Below are 19,218 nucleotides of genomic sequence, written 5' to 3'. Positions count from 1 at the left end.
AGGGTACATAGGAATTCCACTAACACAAACAGAAAAATATTGAATCAGAAGCTCTTGAACTAATAAATGTCTTGACATAAGCCTAAGGCAAAATGTAAACATCACAGAATCCCAGTTCTTTCTGGAGACATATGCAGACATATAAAATCCAGACTACATCACAAAAATATTGTTAAAATATTTATAATCTTCTCCTTCTTTTACATCTTTCTCTTTCTATGGTCTCCAAAAATAATAAAATTAAATTCTGGCCAATATTGTTCCTATGAATTAGCTCATCTATCACTCTGTGTTTATTGAGCAATTATAAATGTTGAACATATAGTCAGCTCTAAGCAACTTTAAGAGCCAATATTTCAGGCACTGTACTTATTTTTTAAATGTACAGGAAATTAAATAGAATTTATATTTTCAAGAGGTCTTATAGTCTCTCCTGGGTAAGATAATATTTACATTAAGTAAAATAGGAATGTAATAATGTTATGACTCTTAAAAAGTAAGAGTTTCTATACAGTGCTACAGTCGCACACAAAGGGGAATTTCTAACCCTCCATGGAAATGTTACGGATGAATTTCCAGAGAAGTTCATACATGAAGAATTAGGTATTCTTTATATAAATAAAAATGAGAATAAAAGTATCAGCAGAGGAAAGATTGCCAAGGCATAGAGATAAGGGTCTTCACCTGAAAGTCAAGGTGTGTGCATAATATCATGTGGCCAGTATCAAATTAAGACAAACAGTTATAACACCCTAATACATGTGAATTTTATTCTAAAAGGGTTAGGGAAACATTTAAGTTTTTTAAACAATTAAGTTTCATGTGACACATCCTTGCCAACACCTGATGTTGCCAATCTTTTTTTTTTTAACTTTAGCCTTTCCAAAGGGTATATAGTGATATCTAATTCTGATTTTTCTTTGTTATTTTCTTAGCAACAGTTAAGCATTTTTTTCATGTTCTTATTGGGCATGTATATCACTTTCCTTTGTGAAATGTGCATTTTTACAATTGGAGGGTTTTTAAAATTCCTTTTGAGGCAGAGTCACTCTGTCCAGGCAGGAGTGCAGTGGCACAATCACACCTCATTGTACCTTGACCTCCTGGGCTCAAGTGATCCTCCCACCTCATTTTTAAATTTTTTTGTAGAGACGAGGTCTCCCTGTGTTGCCCAGTCTGGTCTTGTACTCCTGGGCTCAAGTAATCCTCTCACCTCAGACTCCCAAAGTGCTGGGATTACAGGCATGAACCATCGCACTTTGTCCTGTTCTTATTAAGCTGTAGGAATTCTTTACATGTTCTTGACACAAGTCAAACTGTTACTGGTGGAAGTCATCCAAGTTACTGGCAGTGAATCCGTACAAGTTTACAACAACCTCAACTCTTGCCTCCTCAGAAGAAAGAATTTAACTGAGGGGCATAAGGCAGAAAAGGAGACTGAGGCAAGTTTCAGAGCAGCAATGGAAGTTTGTTAAAAAGCTTTAGAGCAGGAACAAAGAAAGGAAAGTACACTTGGAAGGGACTCAAGAAGTCATCTTGAAGGTCAAGTGCCCCACTGGACCTTGAACCTAGGATTTCATATGATAACTGACTTCCAGTGTTTTGTGTCCCCTTTTCCTTGATTCTTATCTTAGACTGAGCTGCCTGCGTGCGTGGGGACCTAATAGCTTTTGGAGGCGAGCATGCACAGTGTGTTTACTGGAATCGTATACATGCTCACCTGAGGCTTTCTTCCCTTTTTCAGTGGAATGTCCCCCAAAGATCATATTCCAGCATTTTGCCTTTTAAAGTGTATGCTCAAGCTCACACGCCCAATTCCTGAAAGCTGCTGATTACCAATTTCAGGTGCTTTTATCTCTTGGGAAATTGGCTCTCCCTGGATGCTGGCTGTGACCAATTACTATTTTAGAGAGGCAGTGTAGCAACTGCCTGACCATCACCTGATGGCAGCCTGACATTCCTGATGGGTTGGAGGAGCCCTCTCCCCACCACCACCCCCCCCCCGCTGAAGCCTAACTCACTACCTACTGTAAAAGAAATGACTCAATTATGCTCTCTCTGTATATGGTTTTATTTAAATGTATGCTGTTCTGGGTTTTCTAAACCTCTTAAATTTGTGTATTTATGTCTTCCAAAAAATATGAGAAGTTTTTAATGATTATTTCTACAGTCATTTCTCATGCCTTATCCTCTCCATCATCTCTATTGTAAAATTAATATTTTCCCCTTGGTAATTTTGTGCGAATATACTTTGAGACTATATAAATATCTTGTGTTTCACCCACTAATTTTAGCATCTATTAACGATTCTTGCTTGCAACAAGTATTACTGAGGTGTTAGCCAAGTAGTGTTAACCAAATGGTAATTCTATTTATCCAATATTTTTATACATTTACAAATTGTAAATGTAATTGAAATGCAAACAAATTTATTGTGACAGAAAGTATTATCAGTTGTTTCAGGGAAATAAGGCAGAGAGGGGCAGGATTATCAAGGGCAGAGGAAACTTATAAAGGAGATAGATGTGTTCATTATCTTGATTTTGGTGATGGTTTCCTGGGTGAATATATATTCCACAAGTTATCAAAGTACATTGTACACTGTAAATATTTGTAAATATTCACAACTATACTGTAAATATTTGAAGCTTACTGTGTGCTAATTATACCTACATAAATTTGATTTTTTTTAAGGGAGGTTGAATTTCTTATATATTTTAATTCTCCTTCACCTAGTTCTGGTTCACAAAAATAGTTCCTTATCGAAAAAAAAATCTTTATTTTATCAAAGTTATATTAAATCATTACTATTTTATATTTATTTTTATTAGACAAAAATATAACAATTGCTAGAATTTGGGGAGGATTAAATGAGGGTATAAAAGGGGGGAAGACAAGGAAAATGAATTATTAAAATTGAGATTTGAGGGGAGCAAGAACTAAGAATACACTTTGTTGTTTGAAAAATTGAGTCTTGTCCGGGTGCAGTCACTCATGCCTGTAATCACAGTGCTTTGGGAGACTGAGGTAGGTGAATCACTTGAGGTCAGGAGTTTGAGACCAGCCTGGCCAATATGGCAAAACCCCATCTCTACTAAAAATACAAAAAATTAGCTGGGCGTGGTGGTGCATGCCTGTAATCCCACCTGCTCAGGAGGCTGAGGAACGAGAATCAGTTGGGCCTGGGAGGCAGAGGTTGCAGTGAACCGAGGTTGTGCCACTGCACTCCAGTCTGGGTGACAGAGCAAGACAGTGTCTCAAAAAAAAAGGAAGAAAAGGAAAGAAAAATCGAGTCTTTTCATTTAATATTTGAATATGCGTAATTCTAAGAGAAAAAGATGGAATGGGGCCTGGGAACTGAGGAAACTGGATTCCCAGCCTGAAGGTGACAAAAATTAAGTGTTCACACTTAAGCCTACTAATTTTATCCTCTCTATAAAATGAGATTAAATCTAATGATCTCAAATTTTTTTTTTTTTTCTTTACTCTAAGGCTATGTGATCTGTGACTCTTTAAAAGAATTTGTAATGGCCAGGAGCTGAAAAATAATTTCATGAATCTCTAACATAAATACTTTATTTATGTCCAGCCAACTAAATTGCATAATCCTTTATGAATATCATGCTGAAGAAAACCACTTACTGGCTCATTATAATAAATAATAGTTTTTCTTTAAAATGTCCTACTAAAACTATGATGTACATTGTAAAAGAATGATAAATTTTAGTTGCCCCAAGTTGTGAATAGAGAATGTTTGTTAAGCATAATACTCTTAATTTATCAACTCAACTTGGTTGTATTAAACATGCATTCACATATATGAAAGGAAAATAATCAATTTAAATTCATATTAAATATCAGAAAATATAAATGTACATTATATTTCAAAGCAGATAACTATATTCATAAATTATAGAATATTGCTATAAAATAAAACATGAGGGTTTTGTTCATTAAGAAGAACACATAGATAATGTAAGTGTCTTTGTTTCTTTCACTAGGAATGATACTGTGTGTTAAAGAAAAATTATTTAGTGATACTTGTTAAAGCAAAACAAGGAAGACTATTCAGGACCATCACAATAAGTATAGGGATAACTGAAATGGTATTTTGCAATGGGGAAGAGAGATTGGGCTTAACCCGGAATAAAGCCCCCTGGGTAAGGATTATAGCCAAGAAGCAGGGTGAGAACCAGTGGATGGAAAATTACTAAAAGGAAACATCAAGGGGAAGGGAGATTCTGGCTAGCTCCATCTAACAGGGTTCTTGCTAAAGACAGTCATCACCTGGGGGATGGAGGAGGAGAAACCTGATCAGATGTCTAGGGTGATCACATATCCAGGGTGGAGGTTCTTGCTAAACTAACTTTGCAGGGTTCTTTGCTAAAACTGGGTTTACAAGAAAGCGCATATATGGGATGAGGAGAAGATTCAGGAGCCTAACTAAATTTTGGTCAAGCAAAGAATCTTTGTCCTAAGCAAAAATTAGTGTTGTGAAAGCACATGCAGAAGGAAATGAAATCAAGCTTTTTTTTTTTTTTTTTTTTTGGTCTCTAAAACTTACCTCTTAGCTATGGAAACACTAACAGAATGATTACCTTTAACAATTTTTTTGTGAAATCATTTTGAAATAACTAAGTTTAATTTAGGAAATGAGTCATTACTATTATTTAAAAAAAGAAAATAATTCTTCATAATGAGACTGCATTAAGAAGCTAAAAAGCAATTATTGCATGCAAACTGTGCACAGCTTGCACTTTGGCAAATTTGTAAGAGTTAAATGCTAGACTGTTCAACTACTTCCAAAAATCAATGAGAAAGAGGGGTCAAAGAAGAAGAGCACAGAAATTCTTGTGCATTCATGAACAATTATATGCTAAGGGAAATGTGTAAATGTTCCACTCTCCTTGGGGGAAATTTCCGCCTCAGAATTCTCACTACCTTTAAAAGAAAATTATTTTTTTTGAAAGACAACATTTTCAAAGACTTTCATGACTGTGAACTGGCATTAGAAGAAACCAGCTTCATTCCATGGATATTTACATAACACTTACTACATAATAGGAAAATAGGGTAAAAACAAGGAGGGAAAGGAAATGAAAAATAAAGAGACAATAATAAAAGGAAAAACAAAATGTATACCAAAAAAAGTATCTGGGCTTGTAAATAACTATTATCTATTCCTTCAGACAAAAGTTTTTGAAATGTAAATGATTCCATAGTGAGTATTTTCTTTTACAATAACCGACTCTCAGTTATTTTACAGATAATTATGTTTTTCTTAGATAAATCAGTCCTTAAAGTTTTTACATCAATTGTTTAAAAAAGATGAGAAAAGTAAATTAATTAAATATGTTATATACATTCTGAAAAATCTATTTAGACCCATCTTTCCCAAGAATTTGCTCAATTAATTGATTCCACAAATGCCTAGACATAAATTGCTATCATTCTACTGTCAATAATTTTGGTCATTTTGGAGCTGTTTAACATTCAGAATGTTTAACAGAAGTTGGGGTGAGACCGGAATAGAAATGAAATCCAAACTAGTCAATTTTATTTTATTTGACATCTCTGGTAAAAATGGTTTAGTAGATGGAGATTCTGAGTTAAAATAGCACTTTATGTTTTCCTGGAGTCTTAGTATTTATACTATAATTTTCTTCAGTAAGTAGGGAAAATTTGTAATTGCAGTTGTCTTGACAGCAAGCAGTACAGTTGCTCCCCCTTAACTGCAGTTTTGCTTCTTGCATTTCAGTTTCTCCTATCAACCAAAGTCTGAAAATAGGCAAGTACAGTAACAATAAGTCATTTTGACAGAGAGAGGCCAAATTCACATAAAACTGCTATATTTTATTAGTAGCAGTTAGCATTGTTAATCTCTTAGCATACCGAATTTATAAGTTAAACTTTATCATAGATACATATATATAGGAAAAAATATAGTATATATAGGGTATACATATTCACTAGTACATATATTCACTAGATATCTTGGAATGTATCCCCTGCAGATAAAAGGGAGCCACTGTATTCAAAATGTATGTGTCATTTATGCTATAATTGTATCCATAACAAACATGGAACAGATTTACATTTATAATATGTGAAACCATTTATTGAGTTTTCAGAATTGTATTTTATAATATTCATTGTCTAGATATATACCAACATTAGAACACACACACACACACACACATTGGTCTACTATTTCATGACCATTAAGAAGTCCTGGTGCTTTCCACAATTATTCCACTGATCTCGGCAAACATCCCCATTCATGCATTTTTAGATAACCTAACTTCCCTAATTCCAAAGCCTCTTCTAGTCTTCTTCACAACTCCCAATGAAGTGTTTCAGCACAGTTTCTGCTCTTAACAAATTCCAAAGCATGTCTGTCATAGCTACTAGTCAGCAAAATGTTCATTAAGCACTCAACCACTGTGTAGAATGGATTGCCCCACTACATAAGGAAAGACAACCTAGAATTAGGTCATGAAAACCAGCACAATGTTAACAAAAAAAGAACCTTTTCAGTGGATGCTTGTATTTCCTCTCTTCTTTTTAAAGAGCAGTATAGACATGTACTTATAAGAAGGGCAATTTCCCTTCCTTGAAACTGACATAGGTATGAACCACCTATTTACAATTTACTTCATATCCTGGTTTTCTATTTCTTCTCCAAAATATTTTCCAGAACATTTGAAGTAGACAGTGATGGCCAGTCCAACTACAAGAAGATGTTTTTACTCTACTTCTCAATTTACTGCTTTATCTTATGAGCATTAAAAATGTGAAATGACGGGTGGGCATGGTGGCTCACGCCTGTAATCCCAGCACTTTGATAGGCCGAGGTGGGCGGATCACCTGAGGTCAGGAGTTCGAGACCAGCCTGACCAACATGGAGAAACCCTGTCTCTACCAAAAATACAAAATTAGCTGGACGTGGTGGCAGATCCCTGTAATCCCAGCTACTCAGGAGGCTGAGGCAGGAGAATCACTTGAACCCGGGAGGCAGAGGTTGTGGTGAGCCAAGATCGTGCCATTGCACTCCAGCATGGGCAACAAGAGTGAAACTCCGTCTCAAAAAAAAAAAAAGTGAAATGACAAGGCTCCAGGTGTACATAACTGTAGCTCAAATTTTAAGTAGCTCAAAATGAATGATACTGTGAACTGAGGTAGTTAGAGATTCAAACTGAAAAATACTTCTCAAATGTGCAAAAGCCACTTCAAATAGGCATGTTACATTCAACAGCAACTCTTATGACATGGAGACATTATTAAACTTTTAAAATTAGTACTTCTCAAGGTTTTCTTATAGCTATACAGAAAATAGTGTTATCATATACATATACATATCTTCATCTCCCAAGATGAGTATGTATCTTCATGTTCTATGTAAGAAAACAAAAGGAAAATAATGAAGTTACATGAATTTGAAGTAGATACATCTCTTTGTTATCATTGTCTCAGATTGTCAGAGTGGACTTGATGGGCTTTTAAAAATAAAACAGGCCGGGCGCAGTGGCTCACGCCAGCACTTTGGGAGACTGAGGCGGGTGGATTACCCGAGGTTAGGAGTTCGAGACTAGCCTGGCCAACATGGTCAAACCCTGTCTCTACTAAAAATACAAAAATTAGCTGGGCATGGTGGCACATGCCTGTAATCCCAGCTACTCGGGAGGCTGAGACAGGAGAATTGCTTGAGCCTGGGAGATGGAGGTTGCAGTGAGCCAAGATCATGCCACTGTACTCCAGCCTGGCTGACAGAGGGAGACTCTCAAAAAAAATAAAATAAAATAAAACAATGTGAAAGTTGTCGCTTTTATTTTTTTTTAATTCTTATGTTAGGTTTTCTACCCAACAAAAGCAATCTAACAAAAACTAAAAGAAACCCAATACACAGCAAAACACTGTAGAAGTGCCTAAGGAAGAGCTTCAGCTCTCAAACAATCATAGGGGTAACCAAAGTGCATCTCCTGTTGAAAAGGACCAGCTGGGGCTTTGGCCAAGAGGTTAATTAAGGAGACTTGTGCTACCAACCTACAGCTCAGAGAGTATTGGATGTATTTGATAACAAGTCAGCTGTGAGTCTTTCAGAATCCAGATGGCAGTGATTGTTTGCCTATATATTATAACATGTAAAGCACATTAAGAAACATATAGCTAATTGCATAGTTACACATGACAGGTGCATTTGTTTACGAGGGCAGCTGTAACAAAGTGCCACACACAGAGTGGCTTAAAACATAACTTACTGTCTCACAGTTCTGGAGCTTAAAGTTTGAAATCAATGCATTGATAGGGCCATCCTCCTTCTGAAGTCACTAGAAAATGGTCTGTTCCATAAGTCTCTCCTAACTTTTAGTAATTCCTTGGTTTATGGCAATATAACTACAATCTTCACATGGCATTCTTCCTCTGTTTGGTTTTGTCCATGGCCCAAATTTCTTGCTTTCATAAGGATACTAGACATGTTGGAATCCACTTAAGTATGACCTCATCTTAACTAATCAGATCTGCAAAGAACTCAATACCAAACAAGGTCAGGCTCTGAGGTAGCAGGGGTTAGGACTTCAACATAAAAATCTTTGGAGGACATAATTCAACCCGCAACAAAATACAAACAAATGTCTTCCTACAAGCAAAAATTACAGATAGATAAAAATTAACATAGGACCAGGTGCAGTGGCTCACGCCTGTAATCCCAGCACTTTGGGAGGCTGAGGCAGGCAGGTCACATGAGGTCAGGAGTTCCAGACCAGCCTGGCCAACATGGTGAAACCTCGTCTCTACTAAAAATACAAAAATCTGTTGAGCATGGTGTTACGTGTCTATAATCCCAGTTACTTGGGAGTCTGGGGCAGGAGAATCGCTTGAACTGGAGAGGTGGAGGTTGCAGTGAACCAAGATCACACCACACATTCCAGTGAGCTGAGACTGCACTACTACACTCTAGCCTGAGCAACAGAGCAAGACTCCATCTCAAAAAAAAACAAAAACAAAAACAAAAAAAGCAAATTAACACTTTATCACACCCAGACATTGGAATAGTGTCTGTAAGTCTTATATCATTCAGGCATGAACTAAGTTGTACTAAATTCTATGTATGGTAAGCAAAATGAAGGCCAATTATTTGGCTCTAATAAAGTTCCATTTTTTTTGAAGTATATGTTTACTGGGACAGTTACTCAATATTTTGAGGCCAGAAAGACAGCTATTCTAAAATTGGCTAAAAGCTAAGGCTTTTAGAACAAAAATGATATAATTAACTCATTTTCACTTATCTGATGATTTCCTAACTGACAAGTCTCTGTAAAACCACTTTTATCAGGACAGAAAAAAACCCAAAACCAAAAATATCTTCCTTTTATAGAAAATTTTAGCAAATAACTGTAGATAGTCTTTAAAGTTTACACCTGTGATGTATATTTTATATCTAGTCAAACATTAAAGGGAAAATAAAACGCTACTGACTTTCAGTTTTATTGTTCCTGTATATTATTTCCTATGTCATTAGTTTTAAAAGGCTTAGAGAACAAGTTACTAGTTGTACAGATTAAGAAGGACGTTTAAAAATATGTATGATCAGAGTTTCAATAAATTTAAATTGTCAGAGACTCTCAATTCATTTTAATACAATAAACATTTGTGAATTGCCAACAACATGAAATACATTATAGCAAGCACTGTGGAAATTAGACAGAAAAATAAGATATGGTTCTTTTTCCCTGAAGGGGAAGTTACAGTTCAGTTAGAGAAACTGAAAATAAGTAACTGAAATAGAAAATTAAAGTTAAGCAGTACCACTATAGAATTAATTTTAAAGTATAATAATAATAGCAATAGCAATAATAATATAACATTTAACAAAGATATGGTGCTTCTATGCCAGGTGCTGGTCTAAATTATATATATATATATGTATATATATATATGTATATGTGTGTGTGTGTGTGTGTGTGTCTATGTCTGCATGTATATTTAATCTCTACAACAATATTATAATACAGATACTCTTGTTATACTTTTACATACACAAGAAACTGAGGCAAAGAGAGACAATATAAGTTGGTTTCTGAGACTGCAGAGCCAAAGGTTGCCGTTACGACTGAAACCCTGGCAGTCTGTCTCTCCAGAATCTTTTTTCTTGACCATTACCCTGTACTATGTCCCTACTCTTAGAATCTCTGGCAGATGATATTTTTGGTCTACATACTAATCTGGAACCCATCAAATACAACAAAAATTGTCAAAAGTATTGGAATGAGGAAATATTTATGTCACCAACTTAAAAACTACAAAAAGAAAATGTTTTTCAAATTTGGTGGGCTTTCGACCAGATAATGAGGAGTTGGCAAAACTATCAGATGCTATAGATACGGAGTAGAAGAGACATTTCTAGTCTTCCTTCCACCAAATACCTGCTCACATCTCACTTAAGGGACAGATTTCATCAAAAGTCTGAAAAGCTAGTCAAGGAATGCTTCTTACTTGGAATAATGATTCTGACAGAACTGGTGGATCATGGGAGAAGCAGAGGACATGCTTGAAAAGACCAAGTTCCAGCTTCAGCATAGCAGAAGAGCAGGGCTAAAGCAGAAATGCTACACAAGCTATCTCTACTTTCCACATTCCCCCCTCTGACTCTGGAGAAACACCTGGAGGAGACTGGGTAAAAGGGTAAGGGAAGAAGTAATCACTCAGGCAGTAATCACTCAGAGTCAGAGGGGCAGAAATAAGTATAACAAGGAGAATCTGCTATGTGGGGGTTCACCCACTGATTTTTTTTTTCCTGAAGGAGGAAACACCAATAATTATGGAAGATTTGTTTAAAAATTCATTTACTCCAGATTTATACATTTAAATTGCTAAGTGCACGGCTTACGTCCCTGTCCCATTTCAAAAATGAGGAATAAGCAGCATGGGGACTATGCCAAAATACGTATTTTTTTAAATTAAGAGAATACAACAGGCAAGAAATGACCCCTACTGCCATGATAACTCCACCCAATTCTTGTAAGAAACAAAGAAAACACCCTTTAATATGTGCTTTAAAAACAGCATTGCTACTCCTACACCTTTAAGACTAAAGGAAGGAGTAGTACCTTCCAGAGAGCCCATCGCAAAGTGACCCTTACAGCCAAGTTAATTAATAAGAATATGGCCTGAATAACCCACACCTTTGTTGGCCTGACTAATCAGGATAAATGCTGCCTTTGCTGTTCATCTCTGTCAAAGTCAGAAACCTCGGGTTCCCTGGACATTCATTTTCACTAGGACTTTAATTCTCAGTTTGTTGTCTCCATCCTTTTATCTGACTTATTCCCTTAACCCTTTTCTTCTTTTACTGTGCCCTCAGGTACTGCATGTCTGAGCCAGCAAACTCCTCTATCTGTATAATCTTTTATTTGACTTTCTCCAAGCTTTCTTATTTAAGCTGAAATGGCATTCCCCTAAAGGCACCATGCCCCCTTCTCCAAGGGAGACTATTTATCTCTCATTTCCCAGGTACATTAAGCTCTCTCTATCTCCTCTCCCTCCGCTCCTTAGTCTTCAGCTAGAGCAGCCGGAAGACGAGACAGGAAAAAATAAATGTCTTAAAATGCATTGATGAATGCAAAGTAAATAAAAGCCAGCAAACTAAACTTAAATAATTATAAGCTCATTTTAACAACAACATCAGGAAATATTTGTTTTGATTTTTGCTTCTTTAAAAAAACACTGACCCCTATATAGATGAAAATGTGGCGAACAAGTTCCTCTTTACAGTGGCCTATTATCGATTAATATTTAACATGTACTATCACCTTTAAATCTAGAGCCATGGTATACTAAAGGCTTAGAAAATTGAAGTAGTCTGATGAATTTAAATAACTAAAAGGAATGAGTTAATTTTCTACATTTGCTGTTTGAGACAGTGACGGGAATTTGCCTGTTTCCCAGTTTGGCTTAATTCAAGAGTCGATCCTGAGCCTTCTCTTCCTTGTTCTCTTCTCTTCCCAGATGAGCTCATCTATTCCCATAAATACCATTTCTGTGCTGACAACTCAAATATTCATATCTCAAGCTAACTCATTCCCCATAAGCTAAACTCATATAACCAACCACCTACTTAAAATTTCCACCTCATGGCCTTTGTACACTACCTCCAAATTAAAGCTTTTGTTTTTCCCTACCCACTACTCAAACCAAACCAAAGTTCATCTGTGATTTCTTCCATTCCTTCATCCACCTACGTTTAATCCATCTTAAGTTCTATGGTTTCTATTTCTAACACATCTCAAATCTCTGTCAATGTCCGCTCAGCCCCTCTCCCACAGCCCTCTTATACATCACAATCATCTCTCATTTACAAGTACTGCTTTACTGCATTTGCACTCTATTTATTCTCCCAGCATCTACTTTCTCCAGCTCCTTCAACTGCAATCCACTTTGCACATCAGCAAATCAGATCACTATTTTCCTACTTTAAATCCTCTAAAAACTTTCCATTTAATTTAAAATTAAGTCCATTCTCCCTAGTGACCTGAGAATGCCCTAAATCAGGAGTCAGCAGACTTTTTATTTCTGGAAAATGCCAAACAGTAAATAGAGGCTTTGCAGACCCTGTGGTTGTATCATTGTAGCACAAAAGCAGGCATAGATGATGTGCCAACAAATGGGCATGGCTGTCTTCCAATACAGCTTTATTGATGAACAATGAGATTTGAATTTTATAAAATTTTTACATTTCACAAAATATTCTTCTTCTTTTTATTTTCTCCATCATTAAAAAATACAAAAACTATTCTTACTTGACAGACAGCCATATAAGATCAGGTAGCGGGCCAGACTTGGTCTATAGGCTATAGTTTGCTAAACTTTCCTGAATAATTACCTCAGACCACCTTTCTGACATCTCCTTGTACCTGTTTTTCTCCAAATCAGTATGTCCTAGCCATACCAGCCTTCTTTCCGTTCTTAAAATACTCCAGTCTGCCAACTCAGACCTGGTGCCACACTTACTTCAACTTAGAACATGGCTTTGCTTGTGGTATGAATGGCTTGCTACCTATTCTTTATCCATCCACAAAAATACAGTCTCTTCATAATCGAGTCTATTATTTGCCCATTCTAAAGTAAAATTTTAACCCCGTTCTATTAGCCTATTTTCATAGCACTTACAACTCTAGGAAATAACCTGCATAGTGCCAAGCATATATGTAGTAGTCACTCAATGAAAGGCTGACTGAAGTAAAATCATAATTGTCTATATTTGCATATAGAACAATAAAAACATGGAATTTTTGAAAGAAGGAGTCATACATTGATACATATAAATACTAGAGAAGAATTATCCTTAACATACTCATTGGCAAAGTTAATACATTTCAAGGAAAAGAAAAGAAATTTATAAGCATCAATGCAAAGAAAAAAGTCACATACAAAAGAGAAAGTAATAAAATTCCAGGTTGGCTTCACAATACATTGCAACTTCCAAGATTACAAAAAAAAAAAAAAGCAGAGCAATGTTAAATTATAGGAGAAAGAGCATCTACCTCAAGTAATCATTCAAGAATATAGGAGACCACAGGCCAGGAATGGCAGTGTGAGTAGCTCGACAGGTCTAATCCCCAGCAAACCAACCATAATTTATAAAAATTATTTGATGTTCCCCCTCCTGTGTCCATGTGTTCTCATTGTTCAATTCCCACCTATGAGTGAGAATATGCGGTGTTTGGTTTTTTGTTCTTGCGATAGTTTACTGAGAATGATGATTTCCAATTTCATCCATGTCCCTACAAAGGACGTGAAAGGGGAACATCACACTCTGGGGACTGTTGTGGGGTGGGGGGAGGGGGGAGGGATAGCATTGGGAGATATACCTAATGCTAGATGACGAGTTGGTGGGTGCAGCGCACCAGCATGGCACATGTATACATATGTAACTTACCTGCACATTGCGCACATGTACCATAAAACCTAAAGTATAATAATAATAATAATAATAATAATAATAATAAAAGAAAAAAAAAAAGAAAAAAAAAATTATTTGAAAAAAATTTTAAAAATAGGCCAGTCATGGTGGCTCACACCTGTAATCTCAGTGCTTTGCGAAGTCAAGGCAAAAAGATTGCTTGAGACAAGGAGTTCTAGATAAGCCTAGGCAACATAGTGAGACCCTGTCTCTAAAAAAAATAAAATTTTATATATATATATAAATTAAAAAAATAAAGTCTCTCAAATATTTCCTATGGACAAACATTTAATGAAGAAACACTAATTTGAGGCAATCTCCCAAATCTCAGTAAAAAAAGTCTATGGCATTTGAAAAGTGACCCATCCACCTCTTCGCACCCTCCTACCTACTCAACATGACAGAAATGACTCCTGGTGGATGTGGATGAGAAGATGAGGCTCCCTCTTGGCCCAGCCTCCAGGCAAGGGCTATAGTGTCTCTCCAGGAGGGACAAGCTGCTAGCATTTCTCATCGCCCATGTTCCATGTTGCAAAGGTTAAATTCCAGGTGAAAGCAACTGAGTGGTTGGGGGATTCCTTCAACCACCCAGTCCCACTTATAGGGTGGAGGCTATATTCTAGGAACAGCTGGCTAGGAATACTGAAGCTCTAATCACCATCACTTCAGCTTGCTCATACAGCAGAAGTTCAACTCTAGACAGGAAAAGTCAGAAAGATCAGAGGCTAGCACCCCAACACAATGTCCAACTCATAAAGCAGAAGGGTCACTCTAAGACAACTGGGACACTGATTATGCCCCCCACCCCCCACTTCTTAGAAGGGTAAAACTACCTATTTATTATAATAGTAGACTCTAAATATTACTCATTTATTTTATTTTATTTTATTTTATTTTTGAGATGGATTCTCACTCTGTTGCCGAAGCTGGAGTGCAGTGGCACTGTGTTGGCTCACTGCTACCTCCGTCTCCTGGGTTCAAGCAATTCTCCTGACTCAGCCTCCCCAGTAGCTGGGATTATAGGGGCTCACCACCATCCCCAGCTAGTTTTTATATTTTTAGTAGAGACAGGGTTTCACCATGTTGGCCAGGCTGGTCTCGAACTCCGGACCTCAGGTGATCCACCCACCTCGGCCTCCCAAAGTGCTGGGATTACAGGCGTGAGCTACCACACCTGGCCAATATTATGCCCTATTAAAGTTACAGTGCTGTAAGTTTAAAAATCAAAGATATGGCTATCAATTTGTAAATCCTTAATGATATTTCTAAGGATATATAACTGAGAAAAATTACTTGATTTTACTCTAAGTCTTAATGTAGAGAGAGACCTTTTCAACCAAAAATTATGCATTCTTAATTATCTCATTGTGTATTGCAGATGTATTTGAAATTCAAATGTGCTTTTCTTTTAATCCATTCCTGTGGATAAAATAATGTCAGATGTTAGATCAAGAGGATATCAAGACTAGATATCCCTGAGTTCAATGGATATAGTTGATTTACAAATATGGCAGAATCCTTCAGCTACAGGGTTAATTATGGGGGGTGGGGGAATTGTCTGTAGCCAGGTGATTATTTCCAAAGGTTAAGTGTTCATCTCTGTTTCCTCCTCTGGGCAAAACGATTACCCTCTAAAACAGCTACCAGGTGCATCACTTTGAAGAGCACTTTGAGGAAAACATTTTTCCTCACTTCCACCTGAAACAAAAGCATGGCTCACTAATGTTTCAGGTGAGCTAAACTCCAATGTATTCAACGGGCTGTCATAGCTGTCCGGCGTTCAGCATCAGCTACACAGCACTGAAAACAAACATGGTCACACTGCTCGGCAGGAAAATTCAAGGCGTTCTCTTAGTTCTCCCAACACTCTTCTTGATGAATTGTGTTACAGTTTTACTGACTTTGGCTATGCCAATGCCTAGATATTTGGTCTGCCAGTTGCAAAATTAGACTGGCAGATTAAAGAAATCCCTCTTGGGGTCCATGAAATGTAGAAACAAATTACAGCTGCTGTTCAAACCGTCTGGGTCACTCATGGAAATGCCTACGGTAAGGAGCTGTTCTCTGATAAGACTGACTGGAATGAAGCTACTGAATGAGCCTGCAATACCCAGATTGCCACCATTCCTGCCTGAATCCATCATCTTACTAAGTATGACAACACATCCACCATCACAGCCTGTGTATGAAATGAAGGACTATATGTTTCTGAAGCAAAAGCTGTCACTGAATGCTAGATGTGTCATTCCTCCCAATAATTAACCTAATTGTTTCATAATGAGAAAGGCTATATGGCACAGGGTATGGAGTATTGACTGACCTCATTCACTCCTGGAAGATTGACCACATCAGACCTTTGAATCCTTTAATGGGCTATTGATAGTATCTCATTAATGTTGACACTTTTTCAGTATATGGTGCTTCTGTTTCAGTCCAATAAGATGATTCCACCCACGTCATTGTGAGCCTTGAAACCAATCTGCACCATGATTTTGGGCCATTTGTAATAAGTGTGTTTTATTTACAAAAGCCACTCAACAATGAGCTGATTGTCAAGGTATTCCATCCACCTTCTATGTTTCCTCTATCCACATATCAATTATTGTCAAGTGTTGAAAAGATGTCCTCAAAATTCAACTGAAAAATATTTCCAACACTACATTTCTCACCTCAGCTTGTCTTGGTCTACACAACTCATAAAGGAACTATGTTAGGCCATTTTTGCTTTGCTATAAAGAAATACCTGAGGCTAGGTATTTAAAAATGTGTAAAGAAAAGATGTTTAACCAGATTAGTTAAAACCAAAACAAGTTTTACAGGAAGTATGTCACCAACATCTGCTAAGCTTCTGATGAAGAACTCAGGGAGCTTCCCGTCATGGCAGAAGGTGAAGTGGGAGCAGGTACGTCACATGGTGAGAGGAGGAGCGAGAGAGAGAGAGAGGGAGGAAGTCCCAGACTTTTAAACAACCAGATCTCACATGAACTAATGGAGCGAGAATTCACTTATCAACAAGGGAGTGGTGCTAAACCATTCGTGAGGGGTCTACTGCCATGTTCTAATCACCTCCCATGATGCCCCACCTCAAACATTGGGAATCACATTTCCACATGAGATTTGGAAGGGACAAACATCCAAACCATATCAGAGACTTTGGTTATTAAATGTAGCTGTCTCCAGAAAGAGTTAATCCCCTCTTCGAAATGTCCAAGATAATCATGAGAATGAAAAGGTTGGGGGAGTATATGAACTTATTTTGGTGATAACCAGTTTCAGGAAAACGCATTTGGGTTTGCTTGTTGTTACATCCTCCAGGTGACAACCTAGACAAAAAAAAAAAAAAAATGGTCTAAGGACCTCAAACTTAATTCTCATTCCATAACTTAGAATCTCTTGTTGTATTAAAATGATCCTAGAACATAAAGATAATAACCGCTTAGTTAAATCTACTGCTCAACAATGCTCCCTAGAGTGGCCCACATGAGCCAGACTGGGGAATATAATGGGTCTTTGAAAGTTTTGTAAAATTCTTTAGCACGTGATCCAGGAGTATCATGTCTTCTACAAGCATACTTGAAATTTTGGCAGGCTAATTCTGTTAGTTTGCAAGTAGGGTAAACCTCAGAATCTACAGAGTGCTTGACATTTGCCTTCTTTGAACCATATGTTTTATCAAGCCTTCTTTACTTTGTTATGTTTGCATAATTTCTCACTGAAATCATTAACTGAGGTCAATATATTGTTAACCAATATGGAATGATATCATTCCAATCTGAAGTTGTATACTAGTAATCATATTTTCAAATGTTAAACCAATCTTTTATTCCCAGGATAAACTCCAGCTGATCATGGTATAATGCTCTTCTTATGTATTGTTGCATTTAATTTACTAATATAGTTTAAATATTTTTGTGTCTTTATATTAACCTACCATTTTTTTTCCTGTAATGTCTTTATCAGATTGTGTATCAAGATTATGTTGACTTAATAAAATTCATTAGCAATTTTTTCTTACTCCTATATATTCTAAAAGAGTTTGTGTAAGTTTGGTATTATTTCTTCCTTAAATGTTTGATGGAATTCTCCTGTGAAAAAGTCAGGATCTGCAATTGCCTTGTTTAGAAATTATTTAACAAATTCAAATACTTTAATAGATATGGGGTTATTCTGATTTATTTATGTGTATTATTTGGGGTAAGTTACGTATCTTAAGGAATTAATCCATTTCATCTAAGTTACTGGATTTGCTGCCATCATGTCTCCATATTATTTTTTCGATGTCTATAGGATTTGTAGTGACATATGCTCTCTTATTTCAGTTGTGTCTCAGATCTCTTTGCACCAGCACTCATCTTCCATTCTTACATCTAGACTTTAATTTCTGTAGTGATTCATTTAGTCAGCAGTTTTCTTTTCTTTTTTAGAAACAGATACTCCAAAATTTAACCACTTATGAACAAATTTTTATCTTTGGTCATATTTTCTGGGGACACTCAACAATCATTGTGGAGGTATATATTAGCTTTTTCTGTATAGAACCATGAATGCTATTCCAAAATTCTTTTCTGAAAAGAAGTGAAATATAAAACTATGCATTGTAATATTGTTCCCTTTTCTTGTTGCCTATGTTATCTTAACAAATTGGCAGCCCTTATAATTTTATGAGCATTTGCTGCTAAGGGTGGTCTTGAAATCCTGGACTTAAGTAATCCCCCACCTTGGCCTCCGAAAGTGTTGGGATTATATCCTTGAGCCACCATGCCTGACTGAAGCAGTTTTCTTAAAAATATTGAGGATTCCAGAAGGCTTTTATGTGAGTTATATTTATTGATATTGTAGTGTAAATAACTAAAACTGAGGCACTATTAAGCATAAAAATATGCTTTTCTCAGTTTTCTGTCAGTGAATTGAAGAGTTTAACACAAAAATAAAGTTTGTATGCACACATTGCATACCACAAGTGGCTGTGTTATCACACGAAAATGCCGCCTCCAAATACCATTAGCCATCTGAGTGGCTTGAATGAATACTCAATAAAAGTATCATTAGTAGTTATATTTTAGTGAATGGGACATTTTAACACAAAAATCATTCATAAGCACCAAGGAGAATTAGTTATTCAAAGAAGATTCTTTTGCCAAATGTGCTTATAGGCCCACATACAAATGCAGCCCAAATACTAAATGAAAGATTGTTTTCAGAATGGCTCATTATTACCACATTTCTTTAAGTAAATGAAAAAGTTTAACTTAAAAATA

At 36.5% G+C, this 19,218-nt stretch overlaps 1 long non-coding RNA gene across 3 annotated transcripts in view; it reads right to left on the bottom strand.

Moving 5' to 3' along the window:
• Positions 1-19,218, bottom strand: part of LOC134761951 (uncharacterized) — a 375,518-nt gene that overhangs the window by 277,833 nt on the left and 78,467 nt on the right. The window lies entirely within an intron of this gene.

The sequence above is a fragment of the Pongo abelii genome, chromosome 7 (genome assembly GCF_028885655.2).
Source record: "Pongo abelii isolate AG06213 chromosome 7, NHGRI_mPonAbe1-v2.0_pri, whole genome shotgun sequence".
In the NCBI taxonomy this organism is placed as follows: domain Eukaryota; kingdom Metazoa; phylum Chordata; class Mammalia; order Primates; family Hominidae; genus Pongo; species Pongo abelii.
This window is presented reverse-complemented; position numbering and strand designations above follow the sequence as displayed.